Source organism: Dermacentor andersoni, chromosome 7, assembly GCF_023375885.2.
Source record: "Dermacentor andersoni chromosome 7, qqDerAnde1_hic_scaffold, whole genome shotgun sequence".
NCBI classification, from domain to species: domain Eukaryota; kingdom Metazoa; phylum Arthropoda; class Arachnida; order Ixodida; family Ixodidae; genus Dermacentor; species Dermacentor andersoni.
Genome location: NC_092820.1, coordinates 154,077,955 through 154,094,936, shown reverse-complemented (window position 1 = coordinate 154,094,936; position 16,982 = coordinate 154,077,955). Strand labels below are relative to the sequence as shown.

The window sequence follows — 16,982 nt, the reverse complement described above, 5'->3', positions numbered from 1 at the left end:
AGAGCCGCCAGGGAGAGCCCGAACTTCGAACGGAAAGGCGTTCGCCGGCCCGCTTCTCTCGGTCGCCGGGCCCCGTTAAGCCTGCTTTGTAGCCCGGCGAGCGAGGGAACGGCTGCGGAAGGAGGCCGCCTGCGCGCGCGTTTTTCTACCTGACACCGGAACGCTTCTTCGGGAGGGCTCTCACAACGCCGCTGCGCCCGCCGCGCCGCCACCGGCGAGCTCCCACCGGTTACAAAGAGAGAAGAGCCCGCCACCTTCTCCCCTGCGTATCACGCTGCGCGCCCACGGGCCCTCAAACGGCGGAGAGCGGCAGCCAGCGACCGCCAATTCGTCGTCGTCGGCGGCGAAGTCGAGCGCGAGCGCGCGCGCCCGTCAAGCTTACCCCTCGCAGGGAGAGGTTCGTCGCGCCGAAGTCGTCTTATAGACGTCTACAGCTGCACCGGCTCCCGTGCTGCCTGCGCAGGACGAACGTCCCTGGTCGTGCTACTTGGTGGCTCGCCGCCTTTCTAATCTCGCGGCTTGTGTCTGTGCGTGTGTGTTTCTGTGAGTGCGCTTTTTTCGTTGTTCACCTCACGGGTGCGCTACACACTAGTTCCTGTGCATACACCGGTGAAGTGCGCGATTGTGTTGTTGGTTAAACTTACCGGTGCTGTGCGTTGGTAGAGAAGCTCGCCGCAACCGCGCGGAGTCTTTTGAGGAGAGAAATCTCTCCTTCGACGAGGCGCGTTGTGCCCTGTGAGCCGTAGGGCTGTCACGCCTGGTGGAAGTGTTTGGAACGGACGTCTTTCAAGCACACTTTTTTTTTCTACTTTCGGCCGCGTTTTCTAACTGAACCATTTCTTTATATATTCGTGGAGTTGTGTTGCAACTTTGCGCAGCTCGGCTGAGACTTCTGGCCTCGAAATTGTAGCCACTTGGTGGCCTCGAAACCTAAGTGCAATCGAACATATCGCTGTCGAACGAGGCGTTGATGAGGCGGCTCAGAGTTGAGCAGTTTGAGCGCAGTGCGAAGAAGTGTTGATCCAGAGAAGATATACAGGGGTTCGTGATGAAGTGCGTCTCGGGCCTCGTGTTTTTAACGTCTCCAGCTCTCAGCAGCCCCAGAGCTCTTCACTGACAGAGGTCCTGTTGGCTGAAGCGATCACACGGGAGATTTCGATGCTGCGAATGCTCGTATTTTGCTGAAAGGGGGCTGTTTTCACCGCGAAACACCACGCGCGAGAAACGAAGGTCATTCGGCGACTGGCAGCAGACGACTTGTCGCTCGGTCGCTGCTGCAGACAGGTTGACCCGCATCCGTGATTGCTCGGTCGTTCCTTCGGCCTAGCTTCTTTCTCGCTTTGCGTCTTTATTTCATTCTTGCGTCTTTTCATCACCTCGCTAAGAAGCTCTTGGTCAATGGATCTCTAGGCGGTTCAAGAAAACCCGGTTTTTCGTCGTCTCTCCTTTCTCTGTCTGTATTCCTTCTTTCGATCTCTTTCTTCTTTTTTTCGATCGCCTCTCTCCTTCTTTTCTTCGCACGTCTTTCGTAAACCTACGCTGTCAGTTTTAGCCACTGGGCTTCGTTTCTGTTTCCACTCCTTTGCACATTTTCCTTTTAAACATTTTATGCATTCGTGGCATAACCCTTGTAGCTTGCTTTGTCGAGGTCTTTCAGAGGGAATCAAATTTAACGCTAATCCCTTCTTGCTGCTTCTTCTGCCTTTCACAACCCTGTAATCTGTAACACTTCTTTTGCTCGCCGGGAAAAGTCATTCACTCTTAATAATTTCGTTGCTGGACTTTTCATTTAGTATAGCTTGTGTAGCGAAGTGGTTGTTCAGCGAAGCGAGATTTATTCTGTAATGTCGCCGGTTGCAGCAACAAAAGCCGGCCCTCGCTTCACTTTTTCAGCGATCTTCAACCCCGGCGACCAAAGGGATTAAAACCTGAAGAGTGGGATTTGTTCTTTAGCTCCTTTTGCTTCTGCGTTCACTCCTTCTACCGGAGAGAGGCCTTGATTCGCCGCAAATGTGGCGTGCTTTTTCCGTAACGTTCAGCGAAGCGCGCTTTTGTGATCAGTAATCTGTACACGCTACCCTCGCCGCATTTCTCTTTTTCTAACCACGTAAGCGCTAGTTTACTTTTTTCCTTTTTCAGCGGCGTCTTTTGCTTGCAATTACCACAGGCCGTTCCGTGTCTGGTATTTATCTATCTTTCATATTCAGTTAAACGCAGTAGACCGGCAATATCACATTTTTCTCGCTCCTCCCGCGTTGTATAGTCCCACTGAAGGGGCGAAAAAAATACCTGAAGCCGTTTCTCGGCTTCTCGCTTGCGCCATCCGGAAGTAAGATTCGGGCACTAAGAAACGAGGAAGTAAACAAGGTGTGAGCCCGCGATATCTTGGCCTCGGTCGTATTAGGGCACGCGAAGTTGATCCCTTAATTCGGACAGCGACTGGGCGGCCCACTGGTTCGACGAACTGGGAAATAAAGCCCTCCTCTCTTGAGAGGTATTCTCGCGTCGTTTCCTTGGTGCAAATCTGTGCTTCACAAGACAGTTTGAAAAAGATAAGTAAACGAGTAAAAATAAAGACGAACGAGAGAGCGATAAAGAGACGATTTGTCGACCATCCAAACGTTGCGGCATTGCCCAGAATTCGTGCGTTTCGTCTGGCCTTGCCTGAATCGTCCTCGTTCGAAGTCTTCAGCCCTCTTCGAAGCGTGCCATCGGCCGCTGGCCCCCATCTGCGGATGTGCTGGACCTGTTGAGTGAGCTCCGCGGTGTTTGTTTTTCTTACGAAGAGCCGCAACAGCTGTCGCAGCTCTTCGGGCCTCTCACTGCACGCAGTCGACAACGTTGTCTTTCTCGTCAACGCGGCAGCTTCGCGAAAAGTGTATTGTACTTCTCAGCGCGGTGAATGAACGTTTGTCGTGGGCGAACAAAGGCGCCCCGGTTTCTGTGCTGAAGTGTGCCGAAGTATTAGGCCTGTTTCTCCTACATAGTGTGGCCTCAGCCCTTTCTCGGCGCTTGCGTCTCAGTGTTGCTACGTACGTCACAGTGTTTCTACTTACGTCACAGTGTGCGCGCCCGTGTGTGTGTTTGTGTGTGTGCGTGCTCCAGAGAAAGAAAAAAAGAAGCAAGTTGGTTTGCCGCGGCGAATCGTCAGCGAACGGAGGTTGTGTCCAACCCTGAAGAAGTTGGCCCCAAGTGCGCATTTCACAGCTTCCACACTCCTGCACTGTACGATGTCGGATTAACCCAGAATTCTCGAACAAGGTGAGTCCCCGTGACATGCCCTCTTCGGGTTCCTCTTTTTCTTTTTTTTTTTCGCTTTTGCCCCGAGGCCGTTCGAACAGGCAAACTTTTCGAATCGAATACCGATGTTCGATAAATATCGGCTTCGTATATTCGTATATGTCGAATCGTAGTACGCAAAATATATGTCTGCTTTTTGAAATAAACAACGAATCTTCGCAAAAAAGGATACACAGTCATATATATATATATATATATATATATATATATATATATATATATATATATATATATATATAATATATTTGACTGTATTTGTCAGAATCTACTTCAATCTTCATTATTCTCTTTTCTCATCATGCGTCGCCGAACTCCGTGATAACGGCGGCGCAGTTTCGTCCGGAGCAATGACATTTGAGAACTCAAGAAGAAAAAAAAAAGGAGAAGGGGGTGCATGACATGGATCGTTAGAAGATAAGGACCCCACTTGTTTCCTTGAATGCTCCTAATGAGACTTCAACACTTGCGAGTTCGTTCAAGTTCTCGTAAATATATTTCAGCTGCTTGTAATTTCTTTCTTGCTAAATTTTCTTCTTACGCGTGACCTAGCTGCTTTCTAAGTCCCGACAGAGTGGGTTCGTTTCACCTTTACAGTTTGTTTTTATTAAACCCTGCGCTTAAGTGCGACGAAGTATTTTTTTCATCGTCCACCATTTCTTCTTTTCATCTCTGTTTCTTGTTCTGCAGTTTGGGTTCATGAATTTGTAATATTTCAGATATTTTCTTATCGATCGTAGTGTCTTCTGTTCAGAAGTGACTTGGAGGAGCAGGATGGCAAGGGCATCCAACCACCTCACGTGATCCTCCGGTTAACCGCATGCTCGAATAACTCGTGAATGAGGAATTTGTGAAGCACCACCGCGTGTCCTTTCCATAGAGACTCCCAAGATTCACTTGAAGCGGTTGATGGAACGCAAGCATGAACCATTTTATATCGCAAGGAGGCTCAAATGCTCGTTGCTATGTGCCCTCGGCGTTGCCTTTAAGCGACAACATTTGCATCGCATCCGACGCGCGGACTTGCCACATTGGGAGTTGTGCAATGTGCCTGAGGCATCGAAGCGCATAGTGCCTGCTTGTCCTCGATATGATTCTGAACGGCAGGCGTTCATATCATCGTTGGCGCGAGTTAACAACCGGCCGTTCAATTAAAAAGCATTACTGGGCTATATGTAAGTAAATGTAATATGAACGAATCGAGCCGTCGTAGCTGTTAGGAGTTGGCAGTGACGCAGGCTTACGTTCAATTCGGCGCACGGGCCCTTCGGACAAGAACTTGTATATACTCTGAAATCTCGTTATAACGAAGTTAACGAGGGAGCCAAAATTACTTCGTTATATATATGATCGCGTGCACTGAGTTGTAAATCTCTACCGGGATTTACAGGAAAATTTTACTTGTTTGTATCCCTTATTTTATTATATACCAATTCGTTATAACGAGGTTTTACTGCAGTTGCATCCTCCTGTCTATCTTCATCGCCACCGCTCTTGTTCCTGTTTTCCTCCTCCTCCTTCCTCTGAAAATAGCACCAGGCTCAAAGACTGTTACTTAAGGCCGACCTTCTCTGCGTTTTCTCCAACGAATTCTCCTTTTCTTTCTAGTATTTACCCAGTGTATTACGCCGCTATCTAATATTTGAGCAAGAAAAGTATGCGTTATGTTCATTAGCATATTTAGGTTGTGGCGCTCAATTCGAAAGTGGAATATGCAATTTTCATTCTCGAATACGCGCACACACCCACGTGTAGTGGCTCGTTTTGGAAACCAGCAGTTTGTCGTACTTTGTTTCCCCTTCTTTTCTGTTGCTGATTGACATCAGGGCAACGACGTTTGAGCCTGACTGAAGGCCAGTTAAAGATGCGCGCGACAAGCGAAACCCAAGGCCACGTTGCCCCACTGAGTTAACGAACTCGACGTGTCGCAAAATTGAAGGTTACGCGACATTCTCGTGTGTTTGCTTCAGGTGAGAGGACTCGCATCTTTAAGCGCAGCGCTGGCGCCCTGGCTTAACCTGGTCAATATCTTCAAGGCTGTCTCCGCCGGCTTTGCGAGAGTTGACTACAACCGAGTTAGTTAGAGGAATGTTTTTCGTGGATCACAGTGCTATGTAGCAGAGCTTTTCGGCTGCGTTATATGATCATGCCAGTCGTACAGTGTTTAGAGACAAGGTGCATGTCCTGTTTCATGACCTTTGCAAATCGAATGTACCGCTGTTCAAAATGTGAAGCGTGTTTTGGAAACTTCGAATGGCGTTCTGTTATTTTATGTTCTTGTTGGCCGACTTCATTGGTTTCAAGGTTTCTCCGCTTTGTGCTCTAGCAACAAGGGGCCGCTTGTAAAATGGCATTCCTTGTACGGTAGTAAACAGGAAAGTTACGTGAACAAAAAAAAATACAGTACGACATCGTCTAGTCATGTTCCCCGGGGCCACCAAGTTAAAGGGATAAGACCTACTTGTGGATAAATAGGGCAAGAGAGACACGTACACAGGGGAAAAGAAAGGACTATAAAAGAGGCGCTGACTTTCGACTAAACTTTATTATCACGTGTACGAGTATATACGCAGGACATCGCCAACATCACAAAAGTAAACGTAAGCAATAAACACAAGTAAAATCCACGGGGAAAAAAAAAGGCAGCAAGACGACAGAAAATCTCATCTCATCCAGCGAAGCTACTATTCCTTCGGCAGCAACACGTGAGAAGCCTGGCTTCTGCTCGCATGCATCACCTTTAATGATATTTTAGGCCTGATCAATAATCGATATAATGCGAGCAGGTGCTTATTCGTGACAAACATCGGAACACCGAGGTTTTCCGCAGCTTTGGCTATAGCGCCGACACAAGCGGCAATGCGCGGCCAGATGCACTAAATTACTCCTTTTCTTTCTTTTGTTTTTTCTTGCGCATGCGTGCTTAGCGAAACGCTCATTCAAGCACCTGCTCGTCTGACCTGCATATCGCTTCCCTCATGACAGCGGCGTAGGATGGCCCAGGCCCCTCTGCATACTTGGAATAGCGTTTCGCGTGTTTCACCCACTCCGTGGATCGGGGGCATCATTTCCCACTTTTCGCTGTACTGCAGAGCACAAACTTATACTGACGCGCTTTGGAGCTCAAAGCACAAGGTGAACTGCATAAAGACCCGGTAAGCTCCTCGGGACCATGCGAAAATTTATGTGCAGGTGTGGGATGACAGCTTTATTCACACATGCAGGAGAAAGGTGCGTGCTGTCTCGCACTTCCCTCGTTCTTAATCGCCTTGACAATATTTCTCACAGGTGGACACCACACAGTCCTCAGGAGAGCCTGCAGCCCTTAACGTACGCGTGATGTGACAGAAACATTTTTTTTAGACTAGCTGAATATGGAAAGGAACTGACGACGAATCAATGCGTGTATCATACTAATCTTGGTCTGAATAGTGCTCGTGACAAGAAGTAGTACATCGCGCGAGTTCCATTTGCATTCATGGCACATCACCGCAACGCGCTTGAAATTCGCGAGCCACGCATCCAGACCCCCCAAGCCGGTCCTCAACAGAATCGTGTATTTCGCATATGGTCTGACCGTGTGGAAGCCGACAGTTGTCCTTTCGGACAGTACACTCATACGCTGTACTGGCCTTTGGCCTTGTCATGCTGAATTTGTTCGATCTTGTTCGACCTCCACCGACATTCGCCTATCTCTCTCGATATTCCCCGATTCTTGCTTGACTTCGCCTAACGTTGATTAGCCATTGCTGATCTCCTGGACGGACTCCTGCATTATTGGCTGATTATGGCCATAATGGCCCGTTATTGTCCTTTCTTTTTCTATATTTGCCAAATACGGCTCACGTATAAGACCAGTATATATATATATATATATATATATATATATATATATATATATATATATACGTGTATATAACACGATCCCTTCAGCGATTCTAATATTTGTTTTATCCGGCTTCGCCGTACGACATGTGAGGATGTGTGAAATTAAACGCACAGGTTACTCTCGCGTATATGTTGTAGCAGTTAACTTAGATTTAATTAGTTTTGTTTTATGTCGGTCCCCATAAACGAGTCCCCAAATGTCATGTCGATTCCGATGCTTGCCATCGGGCTTCAAACGGTCGCGACATGTCATCTGTAAGTGCGCAGTAAACGTTAAAGGCATCCCTTTTAACGGTGAACTTTGAATGCAAAGGTTCGCGTTTGCGAGGCCCCATAACTGCGAGACGATGGCCGTAACGGTAACGCTAAGCGTTCCGCAAGAACGAACAGAAGTGCAAAGAGGAGAGAAAACAACAAAATGCACACATACGCACGCACACGCGCATGCACACAGGCACACACATGCACGCACACACGTACACACATGAGCACAGTGTTCTAGCCTCGTTTTCCGGCGGCGGGTCTTGGCCTGTTCGCTTGAAACACGTGCCTTTCCGTTTTGCGCGTTTCGCGCCCTAACCGTGACTCTGCAACCTTGAAACTAAATATAAAAGGCTGGCGCTGAGCTCTGCCCGAAACCACAGCTCTTTTGTCGGCACGCCCAGCTCCCTGCCAACTATACGGCCCCTTCCCGGCAAAATCCGTGCAGTACAGCGACGTCTACAGGGGTTAGCGTCGGCCAGCCAGTAACGAGTACGGGTAACCAGCGCTGAAACCTCGCCCGCCAACGTTAGCTCCATAACGCAGACACTATGTAGCGAGCGGACGAAACATTTCAAAAATAGCGCATGCTTCTTCGATTGCGTGCCAGCAAGTGCACCGCTCATCTCGAGGAACATGTATGCAGCTCCTCACCCGGGCTGTGCACTGGCGTGCTAGAATGCAGTGGCTCGTGCGCCCTTCAACCCTGCTTCGTGCGTCAGAACCGAGCGCGCGCGCGGACCGTGGCGAAGTGAGCTGCTGCGGCTCTATACGGGGTATGCACTGACGTCATCAAGGTCGCCATACTGTACAGTACAGCGAGAACGGTGAAAGCCTGCGTGTAATCTCAATCCGCTTATCTCCAGCAGCACGGTGGAAGCTGTGAATAGGACTACAGTGTGGCGTGCGTGACGTCACCTGAATACTCGCTATAGGGCACCGGCTTCACAGTGCGTCAGCATCGTCATTGGCAGTGGGACACGGAAAGGAAGCGTCGTCGTCCCTGATAGTAAGCGACAGGCTCGACGCGTGGTTGAACGCGCTGCAACACGATAGCGCACGAGTGCAGTCACGTGGTTTTATTTCGTGTTGCGCGGGATTTTCTTAAACGTGGGAGAAAAAAAAGTCTCCACGCAGCATGTGCTTTGCCACGAAAAATTGGATCAGTCGTTTGTGTTCAAGGCAACGAAAGGCACTTGGACCTAAAGTGAATATTAAAAATCTTGCATAACTGACTTTGTTAATTCACTAATTAAGCGGAATATACAATACCCTAAGGAGCCCCGCATGAAGGCAAACCATACGCTGTTGGTTTCATTTAGCTGTGGCTAACCACTTCTTTTAAATCCTTGGTGCAAGTTATGTGAAAGACCCTGTTTATATATGTGTATCACTGTCACCATGACTTCGTATGATGATCAAGCATTCACGACTGCGGAGCTACCACGGCCGCCGCGGCTTGAGGACGTCGTTCAAAAAAAAAAAGACAAAAAGGAGCGCCACCTATATGGGTAATGTCGAAGCTCGTCTTATTAATGTCGGCAAACACAAAGTCTCGCCGGGGGAAGTGTCGTACGAGGGCGTCTGTCTGCTCGATCGTCAATTAGGACTGGCATGCGGAAGATCTTTATGCGCAGAGGAAAAAAAAGGAAAGGATCCACAATGGTATGTCAGACGACACGAACTGCGAACAACGTCACGTGTCGCTAGCACGGTGGCACGACGAACTAATATCCCCCCCTCCCTCCTCGTACGCTTCCTTCGGCTCTTCGTCTCTTATTTTATTTTTTTGCCCTTCGGCAATAACGTGGCCTCAAAGTCTCGCGCTTCGACAAGAATGTCGCTACGCTCCCCCGCCCCTGTTGTAAGCCTGGCGTCGTCTCGTTAATTGCATGCACAGCGACAGCGCTACGAGCTTCTCGTCGTTCAACCGCGGAGGGCGTTTTAATGTCTGAACGCTTCCTTGCTTGTCGCTTGTCGACTTCAATGGCGCTATCGTATCAGCCGCTGCACCGTATAGAACCCTTATAGTGCAATTTCATCCCCCACAATCTTAATCATAATCACCCGTATATGCAACTATTTGCTTTGACACCGCTCACCCTGCCATTTACTGACGCGCGCACAGCGCAAAAGGACTGAAGGGAAGAACACACAACACATGCGCTGACTTCAACTGATCCTGATTTGCGAAATCGCCAGAATTATATACGTGAGTTAAGTCCTCGTCTTTTGCGCTGTGCACAAATGTCGATATTGAATCACAAACTCGCCCAAGCTTACACCTCATCATGTCATTTACCGCTTAGGAATGATATATATATATATATATATATATATATATTGTGACGAAGGAGATCGGCAGGCTGAAAAGCCCCGTTGCCATCGCGTGGCACGTACCCAGTTCGTTCGCTGGCTGCGCCCTACCTCCTGGTGCTGAGTTAATAATAATAATAATAAACCCCCCTTTACAATATATATATATATATATATATATATATATATATATATATATATATATATATATATATATATATATATATATATATATATATAAAGAGAGAGAGAGCAGACACTTGACGAGCGCGATGCTGCTGACAGGTCTCTCTCCACGCGGGCGCGAATCGTCATGGAACGGAAATCCCACAAACTGAAGTTTTAGTTTTCAACGCCCCCGAAGCAACGCTTCGGCTACGAGTAATACCACAGTATAGGGTTCCGGAATATGTTTGTGCAGCTTGGGTTTTCGCCTACGCGTGACTGCACAAGCGTGCTTGCATTCCACCCCCATCGAAATGTGGCCGTCATGGCTAGGATCCGAACCCGCGACCTCGTGCCGTGCCGCAGAACGCCACGGCGTTGTAGCGGCAGGAGTGACACGCTAAATTGGCGCCAATTGGTAATTCTTGCTCAATGAAATGGCACCCGAAATAGCGCACAGTCGAAAGCGAGGCCGGATCCGGAAAGGGGAGGGGGGGGGGGGGGGGACGATCGGCCTTTTTCGCTGTGTTGTGCCCCAACGAAGGCGAGCAGCGGCCCTTCCAGTGCCAGAACTATATCAGTGCCTATTGAAGCGCGTGGGTCCCTCGAAGTTTCGCTGAAAAAAAGTCAACGCTCTTTATTAGGGCCTATACCCATACAAAAAGACTCGTTTCTCCCGTTTAATGGTGGCGTTTCATACTCTTGTTTGGTTGTAACTTCTGCGAAGACAGTTGGAGCGGTTATCGGTAGTTCCGAGTTCTGGTAGCCTAGTCGCGGCAACCTAAATTGAAATCTAACTTACAAAGGCAAGTTACTGTATCTTAATTATATTATTGAAATATGAAAACGCACACACACATAGAAAACAAAAAAGTGGGTGTAGCTTCGCAAGCGCCCCCCCCCCCCCCCCCCCCCCCCAAAAAAAAGAAGAAAGAAGGTTGAGTCTGGGTCAACCCCTGGTTAAACGTGGAACGTGGAACGTGGATGGAGTGTTAGTGACTTTCTTTTCTTCTTAGGGAGTAACCGCTTGTTCCAGATCTGACTCCGTCTTTTATATTTGGTGTGCGCTGATATAATATGTTAATTTTACTACGATTCAAGCAAAGGAAAAGGCCTTATCGAAAGAGCGAACGCGCTCCGCAGGAAGTGCGAGAACTCTTGGAAACGGAGTTAATCAATATATCAATCAATCAATCAATCAATCAATCAATCAATCAATCAATCAATCAATCAATCAATCAATCAATCAATCTTCATTCCCGCTCTGATCGGCAGAGGAGGCCCGGACAAAATGAAATAGCTTGACGAGGTGTCGAGTCCCGCGCAAATTATGCGGAATTCCGCAAAATAAGCTTCCAGCAATCCCTTTCTTTAAATATACTATAGAGTGTGCTATACCGTAAAAAATAAAACGTCCGCCATCTCCATCTAGAGCAGAACTTTCAAGACATTATTTAATTGTCAGTGTGTCGCATTAAGTCAGGGTACAAACACCGCTGAACGTTAGGGAAAAAAATAGCGACAAGCACAACAGCATGCTCACTTAATAATTTACTACGACATTTCTCTATGACCTCCGAGATAGCGCGTCCGCCATCTCGTAGGCCTTGTTTTTTTTCGAACCAGTTTCGATTTTAGTAGAATTGAGATCGTTACGTACATTGAGGCATTTGGTTGCTGCTTTTTGGTCTGACTAGCACACGACAGCGAAGCGATCAGTCAGAAACAAGCTGAGAGCTTTTGTCTATATATATATATATATATATATATATATATATATATATATATATATATATATATATATATATATATATATATAACATACAGGAAGGGCACGACGAACCTCTTGGAAGTAAGAGGTGCTTACTTAACGTTTTCAGCTGCTGGACCAGCCTTCGTCAGAGTACAGTCAGTCGTGGAGAATGCTGGTCCAATAGCCGAAAACGTGAAGTAAACACGTCTTGCTTCCAAAAGGTTCGTCGTCTCTTTCCTGCATATGTTACGTGGGGTCCCGCGTGGCGACCTCTGAAATAAACCCATATATATATATATATATATATATATATATATATATATATATAGTGATCAACATCTGAAGACGACTTAGCCTTACTGCTACTCAACGTCAGCCAGTCTTTATGTGTGGCTTAAATATAACGTCGATGACGCCAGGACCACGCACTTCGAGCCTCCAGCTTTCGAGCATACAGTTTGGCTATGCAGCTAACAGAGCCAACTTAACTGGTTTTGTAGAAGCTGAACTATAGAAGGTCACCGTTTCACGCCGAAGGGCAGTGAGAACAAGAGCGAACAAACAATGGGTGGAGTGGCTTGACGTCTGCTATTTTGTTGTCTGCTTCAGCCTTCTTTGTTTTTCTTCTTTTTCGTTTGCTAACGTTATTTCTGAATCATCGCCGCTTAGTTCTGAACAACGTTTGACAAGCGCGCCCGCTTTGGAGTTCTCTCTTAACTGCGCACAGTATACCGGAGGTTCTCGCGAGCTTCTTAATGCGTTATATCACGACCCAAGTCTAAATATTCCTGGCATTCACGAGAACGCTGCGCCATATAGTTGGGTCTAGTTCCTTCTAGGCCGCACTACTTAGCGTTGCGGAGGAATATGCTGCACGCAGTCTCTGCCTTTCAAGTTGTGTGCTACGCGATCGGCACTTGCGGGTCCGCTGCGCGCAAGCGCTAAAATTCAACGCCAGGCATCGATCCAAGCCGCAGACTCATTACGCGACCTTCAGTCATTGCTGCCTCGTGGAGAAGGAAAAGGTTTTCGATCCCGGTGACACTTTTCGTATTTTTAGTGTTTTTCCTACTTGCGTCGTCTCCGCCTTTCCGCACATCTTTGCCGCGTGCAAAATCAAGCTGAAAGAACAACGAAAAAAATATATATATTTCCTATGACAGGCGCCACCGAAGCAAAGAGCGGTGACATCAAATAGATTAGGGCTGTTTCTTTCTCTTCTGTTTTTTTCTTTTTTCGAAGATATATTTTGATTTTTCTTTTTCTTATGGAACAAGCGGGGGGGGGGGGAGGCAGGGCGAGTCCTTCGTCTGTCTCGTCGGTATTGAAAACGGCAGTGTCGAAAGAATTAAAAAAAAAATAAGCGGCAGATCCAACGAGTTTGAATTTACATACTACGAAGCTTTGTGTCAGTACATAAAGAACCGAAACACGAGTTTGTGTTTTCCTGGTTGTTATTTTTTTTTCCTTTTACTCGGACGGCCGCCGCCGCCACGGCGGATGTGAGCGCCATCTGATAGTGGTGCCAGGAACCCAGTGGTAATGACGTCACGCGGGTCCTCCGTTGTGATTGGTTGGCCTTATTCCGCAGCAGAACAGCCACGCCCCAGCACCCACGGTCACGAAAATCCGGAGAAGTACGCCAAGAAAAACATCGCTTTTGAAAAAAAGAGAGAAAAAAAAGCCGGGATTCCATGCCACCGGTATTTATCTTTTGCGCCATAGGCGTAACGAGCTATTTTTGTTTTTCACCGCGACACTTATGAATCGCACCGTGGTCTGAGAAGACGTTACCGAGTTGAGTCGCGTTTGTAGCCTCCGGGGATGTGACTACTTTCGTTTCCCCCAGAAAGGTGCTTCTGCAAGAGAGACGAAATGAAAATTTTAATTGCCGCCAATAACGCTGGGAGCTAACGCGCTTGAGTATCCCTTGTTGCTTTTTGTGCATTTCCTCTTTTCTTTTGTGGATATCATAAAAGGGAGATGTTGGGGCAAGAATAAAATTGCGGTTACTTATAGTAATAATAATAATAATAATAATAATAATAATAATAATAATAATAATAGTATACACTGCTATCATTTGTGTTCACTGATATTTTGGCTCCCGTAGACGCCACCGTGCTAACTCCGTTTAATTGATACACTCTTAAACAAGTTTACACCCTTTGGGGCTTATCTTGTCCCACGACAATAATCATCTGTCTTGCTTGCGTTCCCTCTCTTCAAAACTCGGCGCTCGCTACTTCCCTGTCGAGAACGCTGTGTAAAGCTGATAGCGCGCAAGCTGTTCCTGACTAGGAAGTACCGGGCTCGCAGCGTCAAAGAAAGGAAATGCGTGAAAGGCTATGGCGATTATTGTGGAACAACATACAAGCCAGAGGGTGCGTAAACTTTTTTTTAGAGTGTAGATGTGCACCAAACGATGCAAACGTTTTCAACAAGGACTAGAGAAAAGAACGTTGCGCCAACAGTTCTTAAGTTTACACACACGTATAGCATGGGTAAACTTACCACATGAACAGGTCGCGCTTTACATGTATACACTTATGCGTAACTCTGTTACCCTTGTACGCGCAACCTAGACATATGACATAATAAATATGCAATCACACGCATATAATGTGTTATAAAGGGTTTTTACGTAACTTGAACGAAGGACCTAAAAAAAAAAAGAAGTGGTTATAAATAGTCGCAGGTAAATGAAGCCAAAGGCATACGGTTTGCCGTCATGTGGCAGTCCTTAGAGTATTTCTTATATTCCGTTTAATTAGTTCATCAACTAAAATAAATTATTTAAAAAAAATTAATATTTCGTTTATGGCCAACTGCGTTTGTTTGCACTGTAGAGGCGTTCAGAAACGACCGATTCATTTTGTTTTTGTTTTTGTGTCAACGTACACAATGCATCGCCAATTTTTTCGCCGTTTAAAGAAAGCCCGCAAAGTACGAAATAAAACCACGTGACTGCGCTCATGCGCTTTCGTATTGCAGCGCTCTCTCTCTCTCTCTCTCTCTCTATACATATATATATATATATATATATATATATATATATATATATATATATATATATATATATATATATATATATGTGTGTGTGTGTGTGTGTGTGTGTGTGTGTGTGTGTGTGTGTGTGTGTGTGTGCGTGTGTGTGTCTGTATGTATGTATGTATGACAGGGCGCAACAAAAAGTATTTGCCCCTCTTTTTTAGAAGCCACCGTAACATGCGTACGGATAACTACAAATATACGTGCTATGCGACGTACCTTACACTACTTTTCCCCAGTCTCCACACCGTTTCAGACATTTATTTGTCCCATCGCAGCAATAAATTTGAGATGTCCCTGCGGCAGAATTCGTCCGGCTGACTGTGGAGCCACCGTCGGACTGCTGTCTTGGCTTCACGGCCTTTCGTGAACTGGCAGCACCACCGCCTCGTACCTCTCAAAGCGAGACACCTTTCCCCGTATGTAGGCTGCATTTCCCTGTGGATTTCGATGGGCGTTCGTCCCTTCCTCCATAGAAAACTAACCAGACTTCGTTGCTCGTACGCGGTGGACGTGTGAAATACAACCGCCATCTTCAATAGCTGACAGCAGCGTCATGCCGCTATGCTACCAGCAGATATATATATAAGCACCGGTTAATGCGTTAGCATCGCGCCGGGCTGCTGCGCTAAAGGAACAGGGCTCGAAATGAACCCTCAGACTAACTTGAGCGAGAGCCAGGCTAACATCTCCAGCATACGAATAAAGCCTGATTCTCTCTTTCTCTCTGGTTATGTGGCTATGCGTACATAGGTGCCGCTCTTCAACGAACATCTTTCACGCGGACATGGGTCACTGTAGATGCGAAACTGGGCAGCAGAATACGCTCTTCGAAGGGACTCTTTAACGTCGACTTGTACTACTGGGTATTTGCAGGAGTTGTGCGCCGCTTCTAAAAACAATGTTTCTGAGAACAGTTCGGGTTACTGGGTATCTGCCACTGGAAATGAGCAGCTCTACAATGACGCAAAAGATCGCCATAAATTTCTGTTACGTCTTATGTCTGGACGCCCTCTTACGCAAAAGACAGCGCTTTGTCAATCTTTTGCCGTAGTTCGCGGAACGTGTGCGGTATCGCCAAACCCTCTATCGACGTTTTGCGCTCTCCTATGCCACCTAATGGTGTCGCCCCGTCTCTCGTTTCGAAAGCGGTTACATAGTGCCACGTATTCCACATCCTTTCTCTTTACCACCGTCCGCTTCGATCCTCTAAGTGATATGAAGACCCGGCTACGGGACACGTAAATAGCTGGCCTGTCCTACACGATCCGTTTATTGCTTCTTTCTTTCATTTTTTTTTTTTTCACCTGCAACCAAAACTCGTATCGCGCACGCGACACGCGAGGCACCAAAAGCAAACACTCGGCGAAGCCGCAAGAACGATCTCGCGGCGTGCATCGACAACTCGGAACACATACACACACACACACGCACGCACGCACGCGAATTCAAACACACACGCGCGCGCGCACACGCACACACACATACACACAAATACGCACCATGCGTAGAAACACACATAAAATGCACACGCACGCAGGGTTGCGTATAGCACATAGCCAAGGCATATAACTTAGCCCCCCAAAAAAAGAAAAGCCAAGAAAAAGGAGAGAAACGCCGTTCCGCGCGCGCGACCTGGACTAATGGCTGTGTGGGCCTGCCACAAAGATGGGGAAGGGAAGCGTCCCTCGCCCACTACAACCCTCTCCACAGCCCAACCTTCGGAACCGCCGCTGCCATCTTTCTGTTGCGGGGGCTCCTTCCCCAATCGAAGAGGAGCGCCCGCGATTGATTTCCGATGCAAACAGCGAGCGAACTCCGCGAGGCGAGCGTACGCGCCTTGCGGGGAAGCGCTGCTCTCTTGGTCCTCGGTGCGCAGAAGGAAAGAGATAGAACGAAGCAAGGGACCAAGGGAAAGAAGAAAGAAACGGAAGGCAAAAAAAAAAGTCGGCGGATCCTACGCGTATGGGGGAATCTGTGATAACCGAAGCTTACTTTGCATGCTTGCTGAAATGTCGCCACTTCGCTTCTCCTTCTCCACTTCTGCGTAGCTCAAACCTCCTCGCTTAATGCACAGTATAGGGACATTTTATTCCTTTCACCTTTTTTTTCTTTTTTTGCTTCATACTCGGCTTCTTCTATCGCCGGCTTATTAGTTCCCCTCTTTTTGAAGACAGTTTCTTCTTTGGCGAGTTACTACCACTTTTCCGTGTCGGGTACATCTGTTTCTAACATGCTTCTAGCCTATTTC

The 16,982-nt window shown here is 47.3% G+C and overlaps 1 protein-coding gene across 1 annotated transcript in view; it reads left to right on the top strand.

Moving 5' to 3' along the window:
• Window positions 1-324: 324 nt before the first annotated feature.
• Window positions 325-16,982, top strand: part of LOC126533510 (neuroglobin-like) — a 268,407-nt gene continuing 251,749 nt past the window's right edge. The window contains exon 1 of the mRNA XM_050180682.3: window positions 325-3,261. The gene's annotated coding sequence lies outside the window, so the exon portion shown is untranslated. The remainder of the gene's footprint in view (window positions 3,262-16,982) is intronic.